The sequence below is a fragment of the Cornus florida genome, unplaced genomic scaffold (assembly GCF_030987335.1).
Source record: "Cornus florida cultivar Cherokee Brave unplaced genomic scaffold, ASM3098733v1 CherokeeBrave_3.0.0_Hap2_Chr04, whole genome shotgun sequence".
Classification (NCBI taxonomy): Eukaryota; Viridiplantae; Streptophyta; class Magnoliopsida; order Cornales; family Cornaceae; genus Cornus; species Cornus florida.
The window spans coordinates 94,182,128-94,206,778 of record NW_026775574.1 but is presented as its reverse complement, the minus strand read 5'-3'; the positions used below and the strand labels follow the sequence as shown (position 1 = coordinate 94,206,778).

At 39.9% G+C, this 24,651-nt stretch overlaps 2 pseudogenes; both read left to right on the top strand.

The window, feature by feature from the left end:
* The first annotated feature begins 1,452 nt into the window (after positions 1–1,452).
* LOC132305382 (flavonoid 3'-monooxygenase CYP75B137-like) lies at positions 1,453–20,898 on the top strand (annotated as a pseudogene).
* A 1,224-nt stretch (positions 20,899–22,122) lies between these two features.
* LOC132305381 (labd-13Z-ene-9,15,16-triol synthase, chloroplastic-like) lies at positions 22,123–24,249 on the top strand (annotated as a pseudogene).
* Positions 24,250–24,651: the final 402 nt, after the last annotated feature.

The window sequence follows — 24,651 nt, the reverse complement described above, 5'->3', positions numbered from 1 at the left end:
ATGTTCATATTGATCATGACAAAGTTTTACGCTCATTGTCAAGTTACCTGACGCCACCCTCCACCTTTATCCGGGCTTGAGACCAGATGTGTTAAGAACACATGCGGAGTTAATTTAGGTGTCAATTTAATTGTTTCATTTGTTTATATTAGAGAAGCTTATTCATAACTTCATGTTTTCATTCCAAACAAATGTTAGAGAAGCTTCTTCATAAGTTTTTCATAAATGACACCAAATAAAATAAGAGTGGGATGAGCTAGGGCTTGGTGGTGAAATGTGAAAAATGAAGAAGATGATTGAGAATGGGATTTTTAGAAGGATGAGTTCTATATAATGGGTTGTAAGGGTATTTTAGACACTGAAAGGGTGTTCTGGTCATCAAATGTTTAAACGGTTAATTAACAGATAGGGGTAGTTTGATTTATTTTGAAATAGTTCATGTTCCTTGATGATTGATTATATAATAGTTTAGAGGGTTATGCGACGAAAATTGATAGTTGAAGGGGTTTTGTGAAATTAGGCCTAAAAAATATATATAGTACTTGTACATCTATGTAATAATTCTGTAGACAAATTGTTATACTAGTTTGATACAATATGTCAATTAGTGCCATAACAAACCTTAGATGATCACAGCCATACTGAGCCTTCCCAGCAAGGCCAAAACTGGACGGGACCTGCTAGAGAGTGGTATATGACTTAATATAAGAAGTTGGAGCTAATAAAGACTAAAAAGATCACTAATTTGTTTCAAGGAATCTCCTTAGTTGAGCAAATAATTAATTATTTGTCAACTCATGGTTCTTACATAATATATTCACAAGTCTATACCTTGATCTCCACATAATAAATTATTTTGATTGACCAGTTTACTTGCTTTCGGTGGATCAAATCTCTATTTCCAGACATGAACTTTTTAAAGGATGATTAGTTTTTGTCGTAAGTTGATATGATTTTTGCAGTAAAAAGTATATTCGTCTGGAAATCTCCTAATATAATGGATGCAAAATGGTACACACACACACTAACATTTTTAATACTTTTAGTTTTAAATTCAGAGCTTTGGTATTGTAATAAAGAAATTAACAGCAGTTGTTGCATTTTGACATTTAATCTAGACACACACACACAATAAAAATGTGACAGAAGATTCCCTTGCCAAATTCTTTCCCAAACAAAAGATGCTATCTTTCCCTTTTGTCCATGAGAGAAGTTCAATATATACTTTGTCAATGAAACTCCTAATTTTCTCCCAATGCACACCCTTTCCTCCTGTTGTATTCAACCGCTTCATTCTTAGATCTTCCAACAGCCCAAATGCTTCAGAAACTAAACACCTTCATCCTCGAAGCTTGGTCATGGTGGTGGTAGAGCAACAATGCCAACAATGAGCTTGCTTGCATACTTCTCACGCTTGCACTCGTTGTCCTCACCATATCATGGTTTGCAAGGATGTCCATCTCAAAGTCGAGAAAAGGACAACCTCCATTGCCACTGGGGTCACTAGGCCTACCCTTAGTCGGAAGCCTACCATTTCTTAGCCCTGAGCTTCACACTTACTTTGCTAGCCTTGCTCGGACCTATGGTCCGATCTTTACACTCTGGCTCGGTAACAAGGTTAGCATCATGATCACCTCGCTTGCCATGGCACGCGAGGTGCTCAAAGACCATAATGCCACTTTTGCCAACCGGGATGTCTCCATAGCCACCAAGGAAAGTTTATATGGTGGCATTGACATCGTGTGGACTCCATATGGACCTGAGTGGCACATGCTGAGGAGGGTGTGTGTCCGTGAAATGTTAAGCAACGCCACTCTAGACTCTGTCTACACTTTACGGCGCAATGAGGTTTGGCGAACAATTGGGGAAGTTTACAATATGGTGGGATCGCCAGTCAACTTTGGTGAGCAGATTTTCTCCACTTTCCTCAATGTGATTACAAACATGTTGTGGGGTGGCACTGTAACAGGAAAGGAAAAGACCAACCTTAGGGTAGAGTTCAGACATATCATCACAAAGATTACAGGCTGTTGGTGAAGCCTAACATATTAGATTTTTATCTGAGTTTGGGTAGATTTGACTTACAGGGGGAATCGACAGAGTGGTTTGATCGGATTTTTAGTAAGTTGATTGATCAACGTCTAAAGATGGATGGAGAAGGTCAAAACAAAGAGAATAAGGATTTTTTGCAGTTCCTGTTGCAGCTGAAAAATGAAGGAGATGCCAAAATGCCCCTGACCATTTCCCACATCAAAGCCTTACTAGTAGTATATTTTCCTCCTCTATCATCTATGTAGTGTGCATGTCTTCTTCATTATTTACATTCATATAAGGACTTAGTTTTAAAGGACTAGTAAAGAGGAGAATAAATTGATCGGGATCCTCTGTTGTACAGTAGTGGACGGCCCTGATCAGTTCAATATAGCACATGTGCTATAGGACAATATATAATGGCACCACTTGGTAATGTGTTTTACATGAAGGGGTACTCATTTCTTATTGTAGTGATAAAAAAACATGAAACTGACAATCATGAGAATGCGAGTATGTCCCGACTCCTTAGAGCAATTACTTTGCGATTTTCCTCTGGTCTTTATGTGGATAATGCCTTTTCAAGGTGAAAAAAGCGTTTCACTAATAGTCAGGCTTGTTGGCTTAGATCAAGCCCAATATCAAGTCTAAAGGAGGAGTGATTTTAGAATTCACAACTTAGTATTGTGTAGGAGAGTAGCTGCCACTCCCTCAGGTGCTATGAATCACAATAATGTGTCATGCTGATCCATTGAATGGGCATGCTAGGCTAGATACCATATAAACAAATTAACTTATTCAAAATTATGACAGATATATATATATATATATATATATATATATATATATTCATTTATTCATCAGTGATAGCAGAACTTCAAAATGAGTATAGTGTAATGTTTGTGATTTTTTTTTTTTTTTTTTTTTTTTTTACATATATATATTTGTGGTGTAGAAAGAAAAAGAAAATTTTATTTAAAAAGGTGGTGGGACCCACCACTAGCATATATGTGTGGCTTAGAGACCCATTTGGTCTCATTCTTCCTCTCTCTGCCGTAGCTCACTCTCACTCCTCTCATTCTCCATTTTTTTTTCTTTTTCTTTTTACAAGATTTCAATCCTAGATTTCTCCCTCAATTTTTGAAGTTTTTAAGTGCCGTTTGCGGCAAATTTGAGATCACGGCGAGATCTTTGATTTGATCGGAGCAAAGGTGGTTTTGGTGCACCCTAAGAATTTCGAACTCTAGGGTTTGGATTCGGCAAATTGGGGGTTTTTGCAATTCTTGAGGTAGGGGTTTCTAATCCACAACTTTCTTTGACTTTTGTGAGTTTTCTTATAAAAGTTGTTAAATTGTTTACTAAATTATGAGTATTGTTTGTGGTTATGGACATTCTATGTACAATGAGCATGACAAGGTGTATATTGTGTTGAAAATGAAAGAAATTACTTGTATTGGTTATTGATTTTGATTATATGCACTTGACTGCTTAAACGTCTAGTACTATGATATCAAAATTGTTAAATGAGAGTTTTTTAATTGAATTTTCCCAAAAGTATGTAAATGAGATATATATGAATTGTATGGAATTGTGTAATAACATGCTTATGTGAAATGAATTATGCTTTGTATGCTGGGTACGCTAAAACAATGTTGAAAGGAAGAATGAATTACCTATTTTAGAGATTTAATTTGCAAAGCATGTGTGAAATTCTATGGTTGAATTTATGATTAGGAGTATGAAGCATTCATGCATCCATTGGGAAAGGAAAAATGGGAAAAATATTATGAAAACAAATAAAATGATTTTGGGAAAATGTTTTTGAAAAGTGTTGCGAAAACCAGGACGCCTAGGAGGCGCCTAGTGTTCTGTGGTGTTAATGTGATCTAAAGGGGGTTAGAGAGAGACTCTAGTGTGGTTGAGCTACACAGACGATGCCATGGAGGTACCATGTGGTCGGGGGAGACTAGCCAACCCCTCCCTCTTAACGCCTTGGAGGTGCTTTGGGTTGGATTACACTAACGGTTTGGAAGTTGAAACGGAAATGTTTTGGAAATAAAGAGCGACATGAGCATGACATTGCACTTCATTGGCATATATGGTGTATTTGTGACTTGGTTGACATTTGTGTTTATATTGGATGTTGTGGTTATGATTTACATACCCGGTATAGTATAATCCCGTTCTCTTATTTTCTATTCTATACGTGGATTCACGGGGTCATAAGAGGTGTGTCTTAGACACTTCCTACTGAGCTTATGCTCACCCCTTTATTATTAACATTTTTCAGGACATATAAGGAAAGTGGCGGACGACGTATATTATGATCGTCATCATAATATACAGGGTTCGATAGGTTAGTAGACCGTTTTTGACATACTTTGTAGCTATGATCTCATTTTATTACCATTATTTATTTATTTATTATTATTATTATCATCATCATCATCTTATAAACCCTGGGATGACACGTATATTATGTATTGACATAGGAAAGGACGGTAGTGCCTTAGTTGACCTCGGGTTCGGGTAAGGACTCAGTTAGTGATGCAGACCCTCGGGTTCGGGTCATTACAAAATTGGTATTAGAGCAATGGTTCGAATACCATTAGGACGACGGGTAGAGGCCTACCTAGGGTTGTGTAGGAAGTCATTTGTATCAGTTTTGTGGCTATTTGCTAAAGTGTTTTGTTAATTAAAAAACATGCTTAACTGTCTACTTGTTTACATGTTTATGTGCTTACGGTTTTGAAAGACATGCTTCCTTGCTATGTGTTTGCACGTTTATATATTTATATGCTAAAGTTTATGTTACATGGCCATGTACGAGGAATAGTTAGATGATCTAACCATGTAAATGAAATGTGAAAAAAAGGGGGAAAACGTGTTGATTGTGTATGAGGAGTATGGTGACGAAAAGTGGTAGGCACGGCGTGTGCAGTTCTAATTTAAATGCTAATGTGACAAGTAATAAGCATGGTATATGCAAACATGTTTTGTGTAGCATTATGAGTTTCATTCATTTTGTATATGTATATGTCTATATTCTTATGTGGTTATACGGTTAAGCATTGGGATGGTTGCTAGTACGATGGGGTACTTGTCACGGTATTGAGGGTTGTGTAAGTTTTGACTTGAGTAGGCGAGGAACTTGGTTGCTCCAGAGTTGTTTGGGTGCCGGTTCTTGTCGAACTAATGGTGTGGGCTTCTAGCTCGTGGATTGAATTATTTGGTGTGTAGTCATCCTGATCTTCTTAGTTGCATTTTGTGCGGTGCTTAGAGTACGACTTTAGGGCGGGTTCATATTTCATGGCATGATGCCCTTGTTGTGTGTGAGTATCATGCATTGGTGTATGGGTTCTGGTGACTGTGGAGGTCAAGTGTGCGAGTGAGGGTTTCGGTATGACCTTAGGAGGTCAGTGTTTGCAACTTAGTTCACGGTTTGGTGTGGAGGTTCTTTTCGAACTGGTCGTGGTAGGTGTGATGGGGGTTGTTTGAGTCACGAATGTAGTCTATGGGATGTAGATGTGTATCTTCTGGTATGGTTTGAGGAGGCGTGTTGGTTCTAACTGTCATGGGTCCTTGTTGAATTCTGTAAGTCTGGGGTGATATAGGACCGGTTGCAGGGTGTGGAGCATTTTGTAAGAGTCTGTTTTGGAGACTGGGTTGTCAAGGAGTGATTCTCATTTTGGATAGTTGTAGGAGCATGTTACGGGTAATTAACTCTTAGTGAGTTGATTACATGGTTCGGTGGATGAGTGGGGTTATAGGTTGTCACGGTTGTCGAAAGAGTCTCGAGGTAGTGTATAGTGGTTAGTTTTAGCTATGTAGTGCATGATTGCACAATAAAGCAGGTAGTATAGGGTTATTGGAATGCTTGGTTGTTTGCGGCTAAAGTGATTGATGGTAGGTGTTATGTTACCAAATAGATTGTGTTCTAGGACTTGTAAGATGTGAACTGGAGTTGAATTTTATGTTGCGTCTGGGGTATGAGGAGATAGTACTTGTTATTTGAGAATTCGAAGAGATAGACTAATGATTGGAGTGATTGGGATGAGGTTGATCTCGTAAGTCTAGTAGGTAGCCCCATTTGACTTCTATCGGGGCCAAGGGTGTTCTGAAGAACGGGAATGATGAGAAGTAATGATGTTGAACTTGGAGTGTGAAGGTTTCTTGTTGAAGCGTGTAGGTTGTCATAGGGAGAGTGGTCTAAGTAGTTGGCTAGGCGTTAATGATTGATTGCATCGTTGATGATTTTAAGGAGACAATTGGGTGTTGAGCATCCTAATTTTGTGCTCATTTTGTTTTGAGGATTTGTTGGTATGGTGTTGCCATACGGAGGTTATTTTCTAAGTGGTGAATAGTGGTCGTTGTGCGAGTATCAAGAGTAATGGTTATTTTCTTGTTAAGATGGTGTTGTCTTAAGGAGGTTTGAGGGAGAATTGCTTGGTAGTGGCCTCATGGTCCGATGGGATGATAGGTATGAATTGTTGTTTCGAATGAGTGGTAGTAGAGGTGTTATGGTGTGATATTTAGTGTTGAGGAGTAGAACAGTTCAAGGTATGATCTGAATGTGACTTAGGGATTGAGGGTCGTTTGTTGTGTGTTGTCAGGAAGATGATGAGATTGTGCACCAGTTGAGGCAATGGTGGACATCTTAGTCTTTAGAACCAATAAGGACGATATTACCAGATAGACACCTTTTTTCTTTTGATGAGTCAGTGAGTTTCTGTGACTGAGGTCACGAGTCTTGTGTGCACTGTGTTTGAGGGAGTGTTGCCTTGAAGGGTAAAAGTGGAATGGGTGGTAAAAGTGTTGTTTTATAGTATAGAGATTATCATTTAGGGGTGACGGTTTCCGGATGAAACGGGATGAGGTGTCTAATGGGAAGAGATTGTTTCTAGTGTTGGTGTGCCGTAAGCGTTGGTACTTTTATCTGATTGGTTCTGGTTAGCAATGGTATCACAATGTAGAGTGTACGAGGTTTCGGTGTTTATAATGTATGACGGTCCGTTTATGGCGAGGTCGCCTAGATTTGAAGTCGTGGTCCTGTATGTGTTTCCAGTTGGTTCTTCTCCTTGTGTGTAAGGAGTTTTTTTCATCTCAGGTGAGATTGGGTGTCCATGGTTGGACGATCGATGAGTAGCGTATGACAGGTTGTTGGGTGTATTCAGGTGTGACTCTTCAGTCTAGTACTAGTAAGGGCGTCGTTTTTCGTAAGTCTTGTTCTCCATTTAGGAGTTGTGCACGTCCGTGGGTGGATGAACTTGTTTGTGGTTTGTTATGTTGTTAGAGCTCACCGGTAGAGGTCCAGGTTACTCACCGGTAGAGGTCCAGGTTGAAAGGGTCGACTCACTTCCACGGAAGTCGGTGAAGTCTTTTGGTTTCTGTAGTGTTTGTTCTGAGAGTGGTTTTGATTGGTGGAATGCAAGGCACGAGTTGCCGAATAGGGGTTGTGTTTCCGATGTTTGGTACTAGCGGTGATGGCTAGGAAATTTGTCGTGAATCGCAGCTCGAGGATAATTAGGTGATGTGATGTGATTCATGTATTTGGATGTTTTTAGAGGTGATTGGTTCTAGCGGTGTCTTAAGGACAGATGTTGGTATTGTTTGAATGTTTTACAGTTAGAGCGTGATTATGGGATTCCATTGAAGAATTGTAAGAACATTTGACTTTGGTTTTAAGGTTTCAGACATGAGACGGTCGTATTGTGCATTTTGAAGAAATAAGAATTGAATTGAATGATGTTATGATGTTGACTACTTGTTGTAGGTAATATAAGGTGACTAGAAAGTTTTTAGGTTGATTGATTATTGTGGTATTGGCGATGTGTTACTTTTAGCTTGTTATGATTAAGGTATGATTGGGGATTTTTAGATTAGGTATATGACTGTATAGTTGTTGAGGTTATGTGGAACAATGGGTGGATAGTGAGTGGATCTCTTGGTTGTTTTGTGGACTGTGTGGGGATGTGTTTCAGGTTTAGACTTGAGCACAGGAACGACGTCTATGTTGAGATCGGATTGATGACGAGAATTGCCTGGCCAACCATTTCTCCTGAGTCAGTCCATCTTTAGCACGATGTCGGGTCAAAGGTCCATGATTGTTTTAGTTTGTCAGGAACAGTGAGAGTACAGTATTGTGTGATGTGTCAGTGTGACAGGGTGGTTTCAGATAGTTTGTCTCGGATGATGAGGTGTGTTAGGTAGGACCAAGCGTTCGATAAAAAGTTTGTGGTACAATAATTGATTATTGAGAATCTCGTTTTGAGGATTTGTGTCCAGGATATAGGATAATATGTTTTATTATTCTGGTGACTCATGTTTATACAGTTGTTGGGAGAATTATTGTTGGGTCATCTTGAGGTTGTTAAGTGTAATGATTGCTAATTGCTGCGGTTGGTGGTCGCTTATACCGATATGTGATGGTGTAGCTGTGTGTTAGACGACGAGTATTGATTTGATAGAGATGTGTGGATTTGAGTTTGAGCTTGATTGTATAATGGACGGGGTTCCCTGTCTGGGATTTTGTGTGTCCTTTAAAGGATGAGTTGAGATAGGATGTTGTCATATTCAGGGTCTTGTAACCGTTCTTCTTTTGAGCTCCGAAGTCTTGTGTAACAGCGTAGAGTGGACCGATGTCTGTTTTGAGTCGGGTATAGCGTAGGGCGTACCAGATGGTCTGGTACTAGATGGTTTGGTGTTATGATGTTATGAGTGATGAGTACTCTCGTAGGGTGGTGAGCATGGGGTTTTTCTGATGTCAGTGTGTGATTGTCTGTTGACATCGGGTATCAAAGACAACAAGGTTGTTGAGTTTTGGGCTCTGCGGTTTGGTGTGGTGTTTTCGGGAAGGGGTGTGGTTGTAGGGCTCCTTCTTTAAGAATGGTAGATTTCGAGGACGAAATCTTTTAAGGAGGGTAGATTGTAATGTTTGTGATTTTTTTTTTTTTTTTTTTTTTTTACATATATATAATTGTGGTGGAGAAAAAAAAAAGAAAAAGAAAATTATTTAAAAAGGTGGTGGGACCCACCATTAGCATATATGTGTGGCTTAGAGACCCATTTGGTCTCATTCTTCCTCTCTCTCCCGTAGCTCACTCTCACCCCTCTCATTCTCCATTTTTTTTTTTTTTTTTTTCTTTTTACAAGATTTCAATCCTAGATTTCTCCCTCAATTTTTGGAGTTTTTAAGTGCCGTTTGCAGTAAATTAGAGATCATGGCGAGATCTTGGATTTGATCGGAGCAAAGGTGGTTTTGGTGCACCCTAAGAATTTCGAATTCTAGGGTTTGGATTTGGCAAATTGGGGGTTTTTGCAATTCTTGAGATAGGGGTTTCTAATCCATAACTTTCTTTGACTTTTGTGAGTTTTCTTATAAAAGTTGTGAAGATGTTTACTAAATTATGAGTATTGCTTGTGGTTATGGACATTCTATGTATAATGAGCATGACAAAGTGTATATTGTGTTGAAAATGATAGAAATTACTTGTATTGGTTATCGATTTTGATTATATGCACTTGACTACTTGAATGTCTAGTACTATGTTGTCAAAATTGTTAAATGAGAGTTTCTTAATTTAATTTTCCCAAAAGTATGTAAATGAGATATAGATGAATTGTATGGAATTGTGTAATAGAATGCTTATGTGAAATAGATTATGCTTTGTATGCTAGGTATGCTAAAACAATGTTGAAGGGAAACATGAATTACCTATTTTAGAGATTTAATTTGCAAAACATGTGAAATTCTATGGTTGAATTCATGATTAGGAGCATGAAGCATTCATGCATCCATTGGGAAAGGAAAAATGGGAAAAATGTTTTGAAAGCAAAATAAAATGATTTTGGGAAAATGTTTTTGAAAAGTGTTGCGCAAACCCGGACGCCTAGGAGGCGCCTAATGGTCCGTGGTGTTAGTGTGATCTAGAGTGTGACGTTTCCAATTTTCAACATTTTTCATTTTTCTGGAAATTCATTGGCATAAGGGTATTTCTATCTTTTTGCGTTTTGTGGTCGGGTCCAATTGCATTTTGTGCATTTTAATTTATGTGGGTTAAGTGATATTTTTGTGGTGGTGCACTTATTTGTGTGTGTGGTGGGGAATTAAAGTGAAAGAGAAAGGGAAAAGTCAAAGGTTGGTGGTGGGACCCACCACCATTTCTTAATGTGGTCTAGAGACCACATATGTGGTCTTATTCTCTCTCTCCCGTAATCCCCTCTTTCTCTCATTCTTCTTCTTTTCTTTTTCCTTTTGATTTTCAAGCTTCAAATCTTGATTACTCCTTCAATACTTGGAATTTTGGAGTGCCGTTTGAGGCAAAACGGAGAGCACGACGAGCTTTACGCGTGAGTACCAACAATTTCAAATTTGGTGCTCTCTTTGGATTTCGAATTTGGGGACCCATTTTAAAGGTTTTGCTCAAATCAATGTAGGGGTTCTTAATTCATGTTTTTCTTGCTCCTGGTGAATTATATCTCATAAATTGTTGTAAAGCAAGTTCATTTTGAATTAATTGTTCTAAAAATGATGTAAATGTTACATGTGAATTAATTGCTATGTGAAATGTGTGAGAACATGCTTGTTTGGTTAATTCCTTTGTCTAATAGTTGATCTCCCATGCCTATATTGTTATAGAACTTGCTAGAAATGAGGTGTGATGAGCATGCTTGTATGTGAGTTCCTAAGTTTACTATGTTGTTAACATGCTATAAATGTTGTATGAGAATATGTTTAATTGTGTTGTAAGAAATCTCTTGGTATTATTGCAATGAAAGCATGAGACTCATATGCACAACATTGGGCTTGCATGAAAGGAATTGTTTTGAAATGAAAATGGGGAATTTTGGGAGAATATTTTTGATGAATTGGTTCTATGAAAACCCGGTCGCCGCGGGGGTACCAAAGGGCTGGAGGGTTAATATAGCCTAGAGGGAATTAGGGAGATTGCCCTAGCGTGGTTGAGCTAGCTGGGCCCAAAATGACACCGCGGGGGTATCAAGGGTCAGGGACACTAGCCAATCCTTTTCTCGTGTCGCTGCGGGGTCTTTAAAGGGCGGGTTATATTAACAGTTTGAAAGTGATGGTTTTGGAATGAAAATAGGAAACGACATTAGCATGCATTGCATTTCATTGCATTGTATTGGTTATATTGAGATTTGTTATTATGTTGTGTATTCCCGACATGATATGACCACATTTCCTATTGCTCTATTCTTTATATGGATTCACGGGGACACAAGAGGCGTGTCTTAAGTACCACCTGTTGAGCAAATCGCTTACCCCATTATACTTAATATTTTTCAGGTTATGGAAAAGAAACGGCGGATGAAAATCCACCACTGAATTGAGGGAACTTGGAAAGCATTTTGGATATATTTTGTAGAATTTGAACTTATCTTGTAAAGCACATGATGTTGAAATGTATTAAGTTCATTTGGTAAAGGACAATATAATGAGAACCTTAAATCCATTTTGAAGTAAATTGATTATAATGTAAAGTTTGAGTTCATGACTCCATGTAGTTGATCTCAATAATGTGTTAATTTGATTACGTGTTGGTTCTCTTGTCTATGACCATGGAGTAACTTAGGATTGAAGATTCAACTCGAGATTAAACCATTGCAAAGTTTCCATTTCAGCTTCCCTTTCATTTTCATAACATAGTATGTTAAGTTCAGGATGCAGGGCTCGAAGAAGCCACTTCGGTCGATCGAAATGGTGCATCGATCGACCGAAATAGGGTTCGGTCAACTAACACTTCAACATGCTCTCAGTATTTCAGCTTCGGTTGACCGAAGCGGTGTGTCGGTCGACCGGTTCTTGGAGGCTTGCTTCGGTGCCTGTTGGGTCTTCTTTGTTCTTTCTTCCTTTTTAATTCACTCTTGATTCCGGAGAATTACCTAGAGCCTTGGGAAAGCTTAATTTTGATCCTAATGAGCATGTTTTGACACTTGAAATGTTTAGTTTGACGTAGATGAACTCGGGTTCGAGTAAGGACTCGACTAACGGTTCGGAACTCCGGGTTCGGGTCGTTACAAGGAATGGTATCAGAGCCTTGGTTCGAAAACCTATAGGACGACGGGTAGAGGCCTACATAGGATTGCATGGGATGTTGTTTGTGTTGTTTATTTGACTATTTGCTACTTGCTTATTATTTGAAGAAGCATGCTTAACCGCTTATGTGCTTAAATGTGTATGCTAAAGTGTTTCTTGTATTATTTTACATGCTAAATGTTTGTACGGCATCATTTCTTGTTGGGTCATCCAAGGTGGACCTTAGTATCATGTTTTTGAACCATTTTCTCGTTTTATAGCACGATGTCACAACGTGAGGAAACCAGGGAAGTTGTTCCTAGGCCGACTAGGGGTGATGTTGGCGAGAGCTCCAGCTCCAATCCGGAGGAGCTAAATGATGAGGACACACTTCTTAGGGACTTGATTCCCCTAAGAGTTGTCCCCACAAGGAGGGATAATGTTGAAGCGCCCGTGGAAGCGGGTGAAGGTTCTGCGGCATTGGAGTTGAATCGTTTGTTGCAAAGTGCTTTGAGAGCAATCATTGCCGCTCAGTCGCAGTCGGCACCACAACCTACAGTTCAAGTTGAGGAGACGCCAGCTCAGAAGCGTTTTAAGATCATTAAGGGATTTTCTCAGTTGATGCCGATTATGTTTGAAGGCGGTGCGGATCCAATGGTAGCAGATGACTACATGGATCAAGTTGAAACTCAGTTGATCTCAATGGATGTGACAGAAGATCATTTGAAGATCATCCTAACAACGTACAAGTTTGCTAAGGATGCCAAGCTCTGGTGGAAGATAGTTACGAATCGGCATAAGGTGGAAGAAATGAGTTGGGATAAGTTCAAGGAACTATTCAATGAAAAGTACTTTCCGCTTTCTAAAATTTGGGAGTTAAAAGACCAGTTTCTTGGCCTTATCCAAGGCAACATGTCAGTGGCGGAGTATGAGAACAAGTTCACTTTGCTTTCTCGCTTTGCTCCAGAAATGGTGAGAGATGAAGTTGATAAGACTCGGAAGTTTGTTTCCGGTCTTCATGATAGAATAAGGCCGTTGATAACGGCACAGTTCATTAAGGTTTATTCTGAAGCGGTAGAGAGCTTTAATGCTTGAGGCTGATATCAAAGATAAGGATGCAAGAAGGGAACAGTGGAAACAAAAGAGGAGTGCAGGGCCATCTTCAGAAGGATCTTCTTGGAAGAAGAATAAGGGTGGGTCATTTCAATTTCAGGGGCAACAGTCTGCACGATCCGCTCCTACCACACCTATGCCAGCTTGGTCTGATAAGAGTGGAGTCGTATGTTTTCAGTGTCAACACGCTGGGCATTACAAGTCCAGTTGTCCCATGAGATCGTCTTCAGTTTCTTCAGCTCCAAGGGTTTGCTATGAGTGTGGCCAGCAAGGTCACTTGATTCGAGATTGTCCTAATCAGGGGGCAGGTACTGTTAGTGGCAGAGGGTTACGACAGAGGCCGTCATAGTCGGCTACAGTTTAGTCCAGTTTCAGACCGCCGCCAACACCACAACCTGCTATGTCTTCTCAGGGGTCACGACTAGTTAGGAGGGATGCCCTTACTGTGCCAGCGCAGCAGTCCAGTATTTAGGGTGGCAGTTCTCAGGCACAAGCACCGCAGGGCCATATCTTTGCACTTGCACCGGCTGATGCATCTTCTGGACCGTCAGTTCTTCGAGGTATCTTTCTAGTGTTTGGTTCTTGAGCTCGTATTCTTTTTGACTCTGGTGTATCTCATTCTTTCATATCATCATCATTTGCACTTGCATTGGGGTTAGAGGTCAGTTTCATGGATTGGGCGTTGTGTGTTGATACGCCAGTTGGGATTTCGATGTCCTTGAATCGAGTTGTTCGAGATTGTTCCATTGTGATAGTTGGATGGACCTTTGTGTTTGACCTTATCCTCCTGGAGATGACTAGTTTTGATGTCATTCTCGGGATGGATTGGTTAGCCTCATTTCATATTACGATGATTGTTTCATAGGAAGAGTTACAGTTTGCACTCCTGAGGGAGATTGTTTCTTTTTCATGGGAGATCGGAGTGATTCCCAGCCTTTATCATTGTATGGAATTCGTGAACGAAGTCGTGGAGATTATTTCTTGGCTAGTCTTCTAGCCGAGGAAGATAATGTTGTGGGAGAAGACTATCCGGAAGTAGTTTGTGGTTTTCTAGATTTGTTTCCAGAGGATTTGACAGAGTTGCCTCCACACCGAGAAGTGGAGTTCACTATTGACTTGATGCCCGGTACCGCATCGATTTCTATGGCACCGTATCGTATGGCACCAGTTGAGTTGGAAGAGTTGAAGAAACAGCTTGATGATTTGAGGATGAAAGGTTTCATCCGACCGAGTGTATTGCCGTGGGGTGCACCGGTCTTATTTGCTAAGAAGAAAGATGTTTCTTTGAGGTTGTGCATTGATTACCGGAAGTTGAATCATGCCACCATCAAGAACAAGTATCCTTTGCCAAGAATAGATGATTTGTTTGACCAGTTAAGGGGAGCCAATTGTTTCTCGAAGATTGATTTGAGGTCTGGCTATTATCAGATGTGGGTTAGGGATGAGGATATCCCGAAGACAGCGTTCCGTACACGGTATAGACACTATGAGTTCCTTGTTATGCCTTTTGGCTTGAGTAATGTGCCAGCGGCATTCATGGACTTAATGAACCGCATCTTTCACGATTACGTAGACCAGTTTGTGGTAGTTTTCGTGGATGACATTCTCATATATTCACGGACTCGGGAGGAGCACGAGATCCATCTGAGCACTGTTCTACAGATTTTGCGGGACACCAATTGTATGCCAAATATGAGAAGTGTGAGTTTTGGCTATAAGAAGTGAAGTTTTGGGACATGTTGTTTTGGAAGGAGGAGTGTCAGTTGATCCAACAAAGATTGAAGCTGTTTTGAATTTGGAGTAACCCAAGAATGTGTTTGAGATTCGGAGTTTCCTTGGTCTAGCGGGTTACTATTGGAGATTTGTAAAAGATTTCTCCCGTTTGGCAGCTTCTATGATCCGATTGACTCAGAAAGGAATCAAGTTTGTATGGAATGAAGCCTGTGAGTCATCTTTTCAAGAGCTGAAGGCAAGGTTAACTACAGCCCCAGTGTTGGTGATACCTGAGTGTGGCTTAGGTTATGTAATCTATTGTGATGCTTCATATGATGGGTTAGGATGTGTGTTGATGCAGGATGGTAGAGTAGTGGCTTATGGGTCTCGACAGTTAAAGACTCATGAGTACAACTACCCTATTCATAATCTGGAGTTGGCGGCAGTCATGTTTGCACTGAAGTGTTGGAGACACTATTTGTATGGTGAGAGATTCGAGGTATTCTCGGATCACAAGAGTCTCAAGTACCTTTTCTCCCAAAAGGACTTGAATAACAGACAGAGACAATGGGTTGAATTCTTGGAAGATTACAATTTTGATTTGCAGTATCATTCGGGCAAGGCAAATGTGGTAACAGATGCCTTAAGCTGGAAATCTCGTGGAACTTTGGCCTGATTAGCTATTCGGAAATGGAAAATGCTTAATGATCTGGCGAAAATGGGATTGTATTGTGTTGACGATGATGATTGCGGTGAATCGGCATTCTTGTTTAGTCTTGTGGCTCAGCCTACTCTTGTTGTAAGAGTGATTGAATCACAGAGACATGACTCGGATTTAGTTGACATTCACGCTTTAATCTCCAGTGGTGAGACAGTGAAAGATTGGACCTTGCATGCAGATGGGGGCCTACGGTTCAGGGGTTTGGTGGTTCCCACAGTTTGTCGGGGGGTCTTATGGGAGTTTCACACTTCTCGATTTGCAGCTCATCCAGGTGGTACTAAGATGTATCACAATTTGAGGCGTCAGTATTGGTGGAATGGGATGAAAAAGAATGTTACACAGTTTGTGGTTAGATGCCTTACCTGTCAACAAGTGAAAGCCGAGCATCAGAAACCGGCAGGTTTGTTGCAACCATTGTCTGTAGCGCAATGGAAATGGGAACATATTGCTATGGATTTTGTGACAGGTCTTCCAAGGTCATGGAGAAGCAACGAGGCCGTATAGGTCATCATTGATAGACTGACCAAGACGGCTCACTTTTTGCCTATTAAGGCAACAGATGATGCATAGGCACTTGGTGTACTTTATGTGAAGGAGATTATAAGGTTATATGGAGTCCCAGTAACCATTGTCTCAGATAGGGATGCCAAGTTCACTTTGAAGTTCTGGGAAGGACTTTAAGCAGCGTTCGGTTCAGCGTTGCATCTTAGTATGGCATTCCATCCACAGACGGACGGCCAGTCGGAGCGTACTATCCAGATCTTGGAGGATATATTTCGGGCATGTGTGCTTGACTTGTGTGGCAGTTGAGAGGACCATCTTCCACTCATTGAGTTTGCGTATAACAACAGTTATCAGGCGAGCATTGAGATGGCTCCTTTTGAAGCGTTGTATGGAAGACCCTGTAGATCTCCAGTTTGTTGGACTAAGGTAGGCGAGACAGCTGCCTTAGGACCCGACATTGTACTGGAGACTACCGAGAAGATTAAATTGATCAAACAGAGATTGTTCACAGCTCAGAGCCGACAGAAGAGCTATGCAGATAGGCGGAGATGACCGTTATCATTTGAGGTGGGAGACCATGTCTTTCTGCGAGTTTCTCCACGGAAGGTGACGTTCGGGAAGAGTGGCAAGTTGTCGCCACGATTCATTGGGCCGTTTGAGATTCTGGACCGTGTAGGAGAGGTGGCCTACAGACTTGCTTTACCGCCACAGATGGACAGGGTTCACAATGTTTTTCATGTGTCAATGCTATGGAAGTATGAACTGGATCCATCTCATGTTCTGGATTGGGTTGATGTGATCATTGATGAAGATGTCTCCTATGAAGAGGGTCTCCTTGACACACGGCAAAGGGTGTTAAGGGGCAAGACAGTGCAGTTAGTGAAAGTTCTTTGGAGGCACCACGGAGTCGAGGAGGCTACTTGGGAGCTCGAACAGTAGGTTCGCTCCAGGTATCTAGAGTTGTTTTCTTCCCCAGGTATGGCTTGATTTCGGGGACGAAATCCTTTTAAGTTGGGGAGATTGTGACGTTTCCAATTTTTAGCATTTTTCATTTTTCTGAAAATTTGTTGGTGTAAGGGTATTTCTGTCTTTTCGCATTTTATGGTCGGGTCCAATTTCATTTTGTGCATTTTAATTTATATTGGTTAAGTGATATTTTTGTGGTGGTGCACTTATTTGTGTGTGTGGTGGGGAATTAAACTGAAAGAGAAAGGGAAAAGTCAAAGGTTGGTGGTGGGACCCACCACCATTTCTTAATGTGGTTTAGAGACCACATATGTGGTCTCATTCTCTCTCTCCCGTAATCCCCTCCTTCTCTCATTCTTTTTTTTTTTTTTTTCTTTTTCTTTATGATTTGCAAGCTTCAAATCTTGATTACTCCTTCAATACTTGGAATTTTGGAGTGCCGTTTGAAGCAAAACGGAGAGCACGACGAGCTCTACGTATGAGTACCAACAATTTTAAATTTGGTGCTCTCTTTGGATTTCGAATTTGGGGACCCATTTTAAGGGTTTTGCTCAAATCAAGGTAAGGGTTCTTAATTCATGTTTTTCTTGCTCCTTGGTGAATTATATCTCATAAATTGTTGTAAAGCATGTTCGTTTTGAATTAATTGTTCTAAAAATGATATAAATGTTACATGTGAATTAATTGCTATATGAAATGTGTGAGAACATGCTTGTTTGGTTAATTCCTTTGTCTAATAGTTGATCTCCCATGCCTATATTGTTATAGAACTTGCTAGAAATGAGGTGTGATGAGCATGCTTGTATGTGAGTTCCTAAGTCTACTATATTGTTAACATGCTATAAATGTTGTATGAGAACATGTTTAATTGTGTTGTAAGAAATCTCTTGGTATTATTGCAATGAAAGCATGAGACTCATATGCACAACATTGGGCTTGCATGAAAGGAATTGTTTTGAAATGAAAATGGGGAATTTTGGGTGAATGTTTTTGATGAATTGGTTCTATGAAAACCCGGTCATCGCGGGGGTACCAAAGGGCTGGAGGGTTAATATAGCCTAGAGGGAATTAGGGAGATTGCCCTAGCGTGGTTGAGCTAGCTGGGCCCAAAATGACGCCGCGGGGGTACCAAGGGTCAGGGACACTAGCCAATCCTTTTCTCGTGTTGCTGCGGGGTCACCAAAGGGCGGGTTATATTAACAGTTTGAAAGTGATGGTTTTGGAATGAAAATGGGGAGCGACATTGGCATGCATTGCATTTCATTGCATTGTATTGGTTATATTGAGATTTGTTATTATGTTGTGTATTCCCAACATGATATGACCCCATTTCCTATTGCTCTATTCTTTGTATGGATTCACGGGGACATAAGAGGCGTGTCTTAAGTGTCACCTGCTGAGCAAATCGCTTACCCCATTATACTTAATATTTTTCAGGTTATGGCAAAAAAACGGCGGATGAAAATCCACCATTGAATTGAGGGAACCTGGAAAGCATTTTGGATATATTTTGTAGAATTTGAACTTATCTTGTAAAGCACATGATGTGAAATATGTTAAGTTCATTTGGTAAAGGACAATGTAATGAGAACCTTAAATCCATTTTGAAGTAAATTGATTATAATATAAAGTTTGAGTTCATGACTCCATGTAGTTGATCTCAATAATGTGTTAATTTGATTACGTGTTGGTTCTCTTGTCTATGACTATGGAGTAACTTAGGATTGAAGATTCAACTCGAGATTAAACCATTGCAAAGTTTCCATTTCAGCTTCCCTTTCATTTTCATAACATAGTATGTTAAGTTCAGGATGCAGGGCTCGAAGAAGCCATTTCGGTTGACCGAAATGGTGCATCAGTCGACCGAACCCCTCTTTTGACTCTCGGGATCTCCATTTCAGTCGACTAAAATAGGGTTCAGTCGACCAAAACTTCAACATTCTCTCAGTATCTCAACTTTGGTCGACCAAAGCGGTGTGTCGGTCGACCAGTTCTTGGAGGCCTGCTTCGGCCGACCGAAGCTCCACTTCGGTCGACCGAAGTGTGCCTGTTGGGTCTTCTTTGTTCTTTCTTCCTTTGTAATTCACTTTTGATTTTGGAGAATTACTTAGAGCCTTGGGAAAGCTTAATTTTGATCCTAATGAGCATGTTTTGACACTTGAAATGTTAAGTTTGACGTGGATGACCTCGGGTTTGAGTAAGGACTCGGCTAACGGTTCGGACCTCCGGGTTCGGGTCGTTACATAGAGGGGGTTAGAGAGAGACTTTAGTGTGGTTGAGCTACCTAGACGACGCCATGGAGGTGCCATATGGTCGGGGATGACTAGCCAACCCCTCCCTCGTGACGCCTTGGAGGTACCTTGGGTCGGATTACACTAACAGTTTGGAAGTTGAAACGGAAGTGTTTTAGAAACGGGTAGCGACATGAGCATGGCATTGCACTTCATTGGCATACATGGTGTATTTGTGACTTGGTTGACATTTGTGTTTACATTGGATGTTGTGGTTATGGTTTACATCCCCGGTATAGTATGATCCCGTTCTCTTGTTTTCTATCTATCCATGGATTCACGGGGTCATAAGAGGTGTGTCTTAGACACTTCTTATTGAGTTTATGCTCACCCTTTTATTATTAACATTTTTAAGACACGGAAGGGAAGTGGTGGATGACGCTCTTCCACAGGGTTCGATGGGTTAGTAGACCGTTTTTGACATACTTTGTAATTATGATATCATTTTATTACCATTATTTATTTATTTATTTATTATTATTATCTTATAAAACTTAGGATGACACGTATATTATGTATTGACATAGGAAAGGACGGTAGTGCCCTTAGTTGACCTCGGGTTCGGGTAAGGACTCGGTTAGCGATTCGGACCATCGGGTTCGGGTCGTTACATATAGAATACTATTTAGCTGACTCTGGCTTATATATTATAAATGAGAAAGCCATCGGGATTATATAATTATGATAAAACAAATATATAGTACAATAAATTATGTAGAACTGATTGTCCAAGCTTGTATGGTCCGTTGGGTTGAAGTCCAAACAGGTAGAATATAAGCAGAACTACATTAAATTTTTGTGTTCAGTGTGGTGTGCGATTTTAGTTTTTGTTATTTTTCCATTGTTTTTGTGCTTTGCCATGGTTTGTCGTATCAATTGGTAATATATATTAATATGTGGACCGGATATGGTGGTGGGAGGGACGGACGCAACCACTAGCTCAGTTGAGTTGGCTATGGCGGAGATAATTAACAAACCAGAAGTGATGAGAAAAGCCCAACAAGAATTGGACACAGTAGTTGGAAAAGATAACATAGTAGAAGAGTCTCACATTCACAAACTACCATACTTACATGCAGTAATGAAAGAGGCTTTACGCTTACACCCAGTCCTCCCACTCATGGTGCCTCACTGTCCCAGTGAGACGTGTAGTTGGAGGCTACACAATTCCTAAAGATGCTGGAGTGTTCGTTAATGTTTGGGCTATTCATAGAGACCCTTCCATTTGGGAAAACCCATTGGAATTTGATCCTAAGAGGTTTTTGAATGGAAAATGGGACTACAGTGGAAAGGACTTCAATTATATTCCGTTTGGATCTGGGAGAAGAATTTGTGCAGGGATTACAATGGCTGAGAGGATGTTCACGTTCTTAGTTGCTTCACTTTTGCATTCCTTTGATTGGAAATTACCCGAAGGAGAGAAATTAGACTTATCGGAGAAGTTTGGCATTGTGGTAAAGAAAAAGTTACCTCTTATTGTAATCCCAACACCGAGGTTATCTGATCCATCACTCTACAAGTAAGCTCAACAAAGGAGAGGTTGAGTGTTCGAGTCTTAATAGGAGCAATATTATAGGTGCCTGCACGTTTACTGTGTCTGCGTGCAGTTGTACTTTGTATTGACAAATATGTAATAGCAAATATGTAAATAGACTTTTTACAGTAAATAATAAAACAGCTTACTAGTGTGCAGACAACATTCTGTCATTGCATTGACTGGAAATGCAAAAATATTGTCTTATTGTTGTAGAAAAACTCTATATCCTAAAAGAACCGGGATGTTGGAGGCAAGACATACTCTTGCCTTGTTTCTTTAACTCTTTTGTTGCTTAGCTCTGGGCAATTTTGTTATGTGTATCATGACCACATTGAGCATAGGTTATTCCTCATAATCTTCTAGAAGAGCCAAAATTCGGCAGGGCCTGCGAGAAATAGGTATAAAATCAAATTTAAGAAGCTAGGGTCAATTAAGACTAAGAAATTAACTGGATTGACAGAAGTTCAAAGAATTCCCCTGAAGTTGAGCAAAATGTTAATCTATTTTCAAAATTGTTGCGACGAACGTCAGCAAAGCACATGATTTACCTAATACGCAATTGTCTCCTACATAAATAAATAAATAAAATAGAAAATATCTCATTTGTTCCAAAAAATTAAATGTATAACTGCTCCTGAACCATTTCTGCTTTGAGCACAATGTGTCAGCTATTATTAAAATGTCCAGAGGAAGTTGCATAGAGAGTTTACAGTTTCTACTTTACATAGCAAGAGATAGAGACTGAAAAATATTTAAATAGAAAGAGAACTGTTTAACAGTACACATCAAGTGGACTTTTTCAATCTGCTTAATAATTTCAACCAATTTATCAATTTTTTTATTGCTCCTCCACTAATGGCGCTAATGTCTCCTCAGTTAATGCAATCATCTTATTGCTACAAATACAAAAAGGCCCCGAAAGCACAGAAAGTCTAATTGTAAATCATTGCCCCATTTTTCTGATTGTCAAGATATCATTCAATTCTTGACCACAATTTTAGCTTTCATTTGGCTAATCTTATCTTAAGCTTTGTTTAAACAATCTAGGATTGATTTCTCTGTGTCAACCTTCAATTATTTGATCCTTTCTTCTCTAAGATTCTAAATTAACACTCCTATTTAGTTCAATACCTATAGTATGCTCTTTTATATAGAAATTTTGAAGCTGCAGTTTCTATAATCCAATACCTGAAATTCATAGTTTGTGAAGATGAATTCAGATCTTTTAAACAAGACTGCACATACAATTTATGAACAATGGGCATGGTGGTGGGAAGGCAGCAACAAGAAAGATGAGTTTGCACGAGCAATTCTAACTGTTTCAGTAGTGATACTAGCAATCTTCTGGTACCTATGGACATCTTTGAAGTCAAGAAAAGGAATGGCTCCATTGCCACCAGGGCCTCACGGCTTACCAATAGTTGGGTACCTCCCATTTCTAGGCACCAACCTACACATAACCTTTGCAGAATTGGCTCAATGTTATGGTCCAATCTACAAGCTCTGGCTCGGAAAAAAACTCTGCATAGTTCTGAGCTCACCCTCCCTTGCAAAAGAGGTGGTTCGCGACCAGGACACAAATTTTGCTAACCGTGACGCGCCCATTGCAGGATTGGCTATCACACATGGTGGGCTTGATATATTATGGAGCCCGTATGGCTCCTACTGGCGCAAGATGCGCAAAGTGTTTGTGTGAGAGATGCCAAGTAACACCAATCTTGAGGCTTGTTACAATCTTTGAAAAGAGGAGGTTAGGAAGACAATTAGAGATGTGTATGCCAAGATTGGCAAGTCTTTGGATATTGGAAAAATTATTTTTTTGACAGAACTAAATGTTGAGCTGAACATGTTGTGGGGTGGCACACTAGAAGGAAAGAAGAATAGTAGTGTTGGAGATGAGTTTCAGGAGGTAGTTGAAAAATGGTTGGACTAATAGGAAAACCAAACATATCTGACTTTTTCCCAATGCTTGCATGGTTTGATATACAGGGTGTGGAGCGACAAGCGAAGAAGCTCCTAGTATGGGTGGAACAAATCCTAGATGCTGTCATAGATGAACGGATGAGATTGGACTCTTGCGAGGGAGCAGGGGTGCCCAAGGATAAAGAAAGGAAGGATTTTCTGCAAATCCTTTTGGAGCTGAAGGAGCAGAAAGACACTGCAAGTCCAATTACCTTGACACAAATCAAGGCCATGTTGATGGTAAATTCTTTTGCCAACATTTTTTTATATTGCTACAGTTCATCTTATGGGTTCCTTAAGCAGATCAAGGGTACTAAAAACTTGCACTTCATTTGTTCAAATTTAGTCATTCATTCTAATCAAATTCTTTGCTTGGTGGAGGGGGGAAATAAATTAGAAATAAGAACAGAAATGAGAATGTTATAGAGAAGAGTGGTGACACACTCTCTGATTCAGAGAGCAAATCATCTCTCTTTAGAGAAAATGCAAATTGGGTGGTTAAATTAGAAGGTTTTAGCCAATGAAACAGACTTCACTTAATTTAATAGATGAAGTGAAATCTTATATAGTTGATTGTGTTCTTATGCAATACTAAATAATTAGCTCAAAACCAAGTTCTAAGTTTCAACTTTGGGTTAGAGTTTGGTCCTTCATGGATCAAAAAATTTATGTCCTATCCTTTACTGGAATCAGTTTCTGCAAAGTGATGAATATTGAGAATTGAACTTATGCTAGCGAAATGTTTGTAACAGGACATTGTGGTCGGTTTGTCTGACACGACAGCAACCATGGCTGAGTGGGTGATGGCAGAGCTCATGCACCATCCGGGGGTAATCAAAAAGGTCCAAGAAGAGTTAGCAGAAGTTGGAATGGACATTGTTGAAGAGTCCCATCTCCCCAGATTACAGTATTTGGATGCAGTTGTGAAGGAAACATTCCGGTTACACCCTGCCGTCCCTCTGTTGGTCCCAAACTCTCCAAGCCAATCTTGCACTGTAGGTGGGTACACCATACCAAAGAACACCAAGGTATTTTTCTTAATGTTTGGGCAATGCATAGGGACCCTCAGTTTTGGGATGATCCATCTGAGTTCAAGCCTGAGAGGTTCTTGAGTGAACCGGGAAAATGGGATTACAGCGGAAACAATCTTCAATATCTTCCATTTGGATCCGGAAGAAGGATATGCGTGGGCTTACCTCTAGCAGAGAGAATGCTTTTGTATATATTGGCTTCTCTCTTGCAGTCATTCGGGTGGCAAATGCCAAAGGGCCAAGAGCTCAATCTTTCAGAGAAATTTGGGATTGTTACGAAGAAAAGAACTTCACTGATTGCTATTCCCACCCAAAGGTTAGCTAGCCTTGAGCTCTATGCATGATTCGAAGGACTTCAAAAAATTAAAAGAGTCTAGAATGACAATAGTGTCTCTTTATGAGCTCACTTAGTGTCAAATAAGGTGCTATATAGAATTATTGCCTTAGTTTGAAATTTGTAATTGAAAATAAGTGATGAATCAGTTTGGATGCAACACAAGTTAGATGAATGTAAACTATACCACTTGCTCGAATTCTTAATAGAACAAACTATATTATATGATTTTCATGGAACATATCATCTATAGATATATTCATGTGTGTATAAGCATAGATTTGGTAGAAGTTGATAAAATACTTGGGGGAGAGTTGATAAATTTGAATTAGCATCCCTGCAAACAGGCAGGTCCTTCTCGAAGTTGGGATTGCTTTAGAAGAAATTAACCGGCTTCAGATCCAAGCGTGAT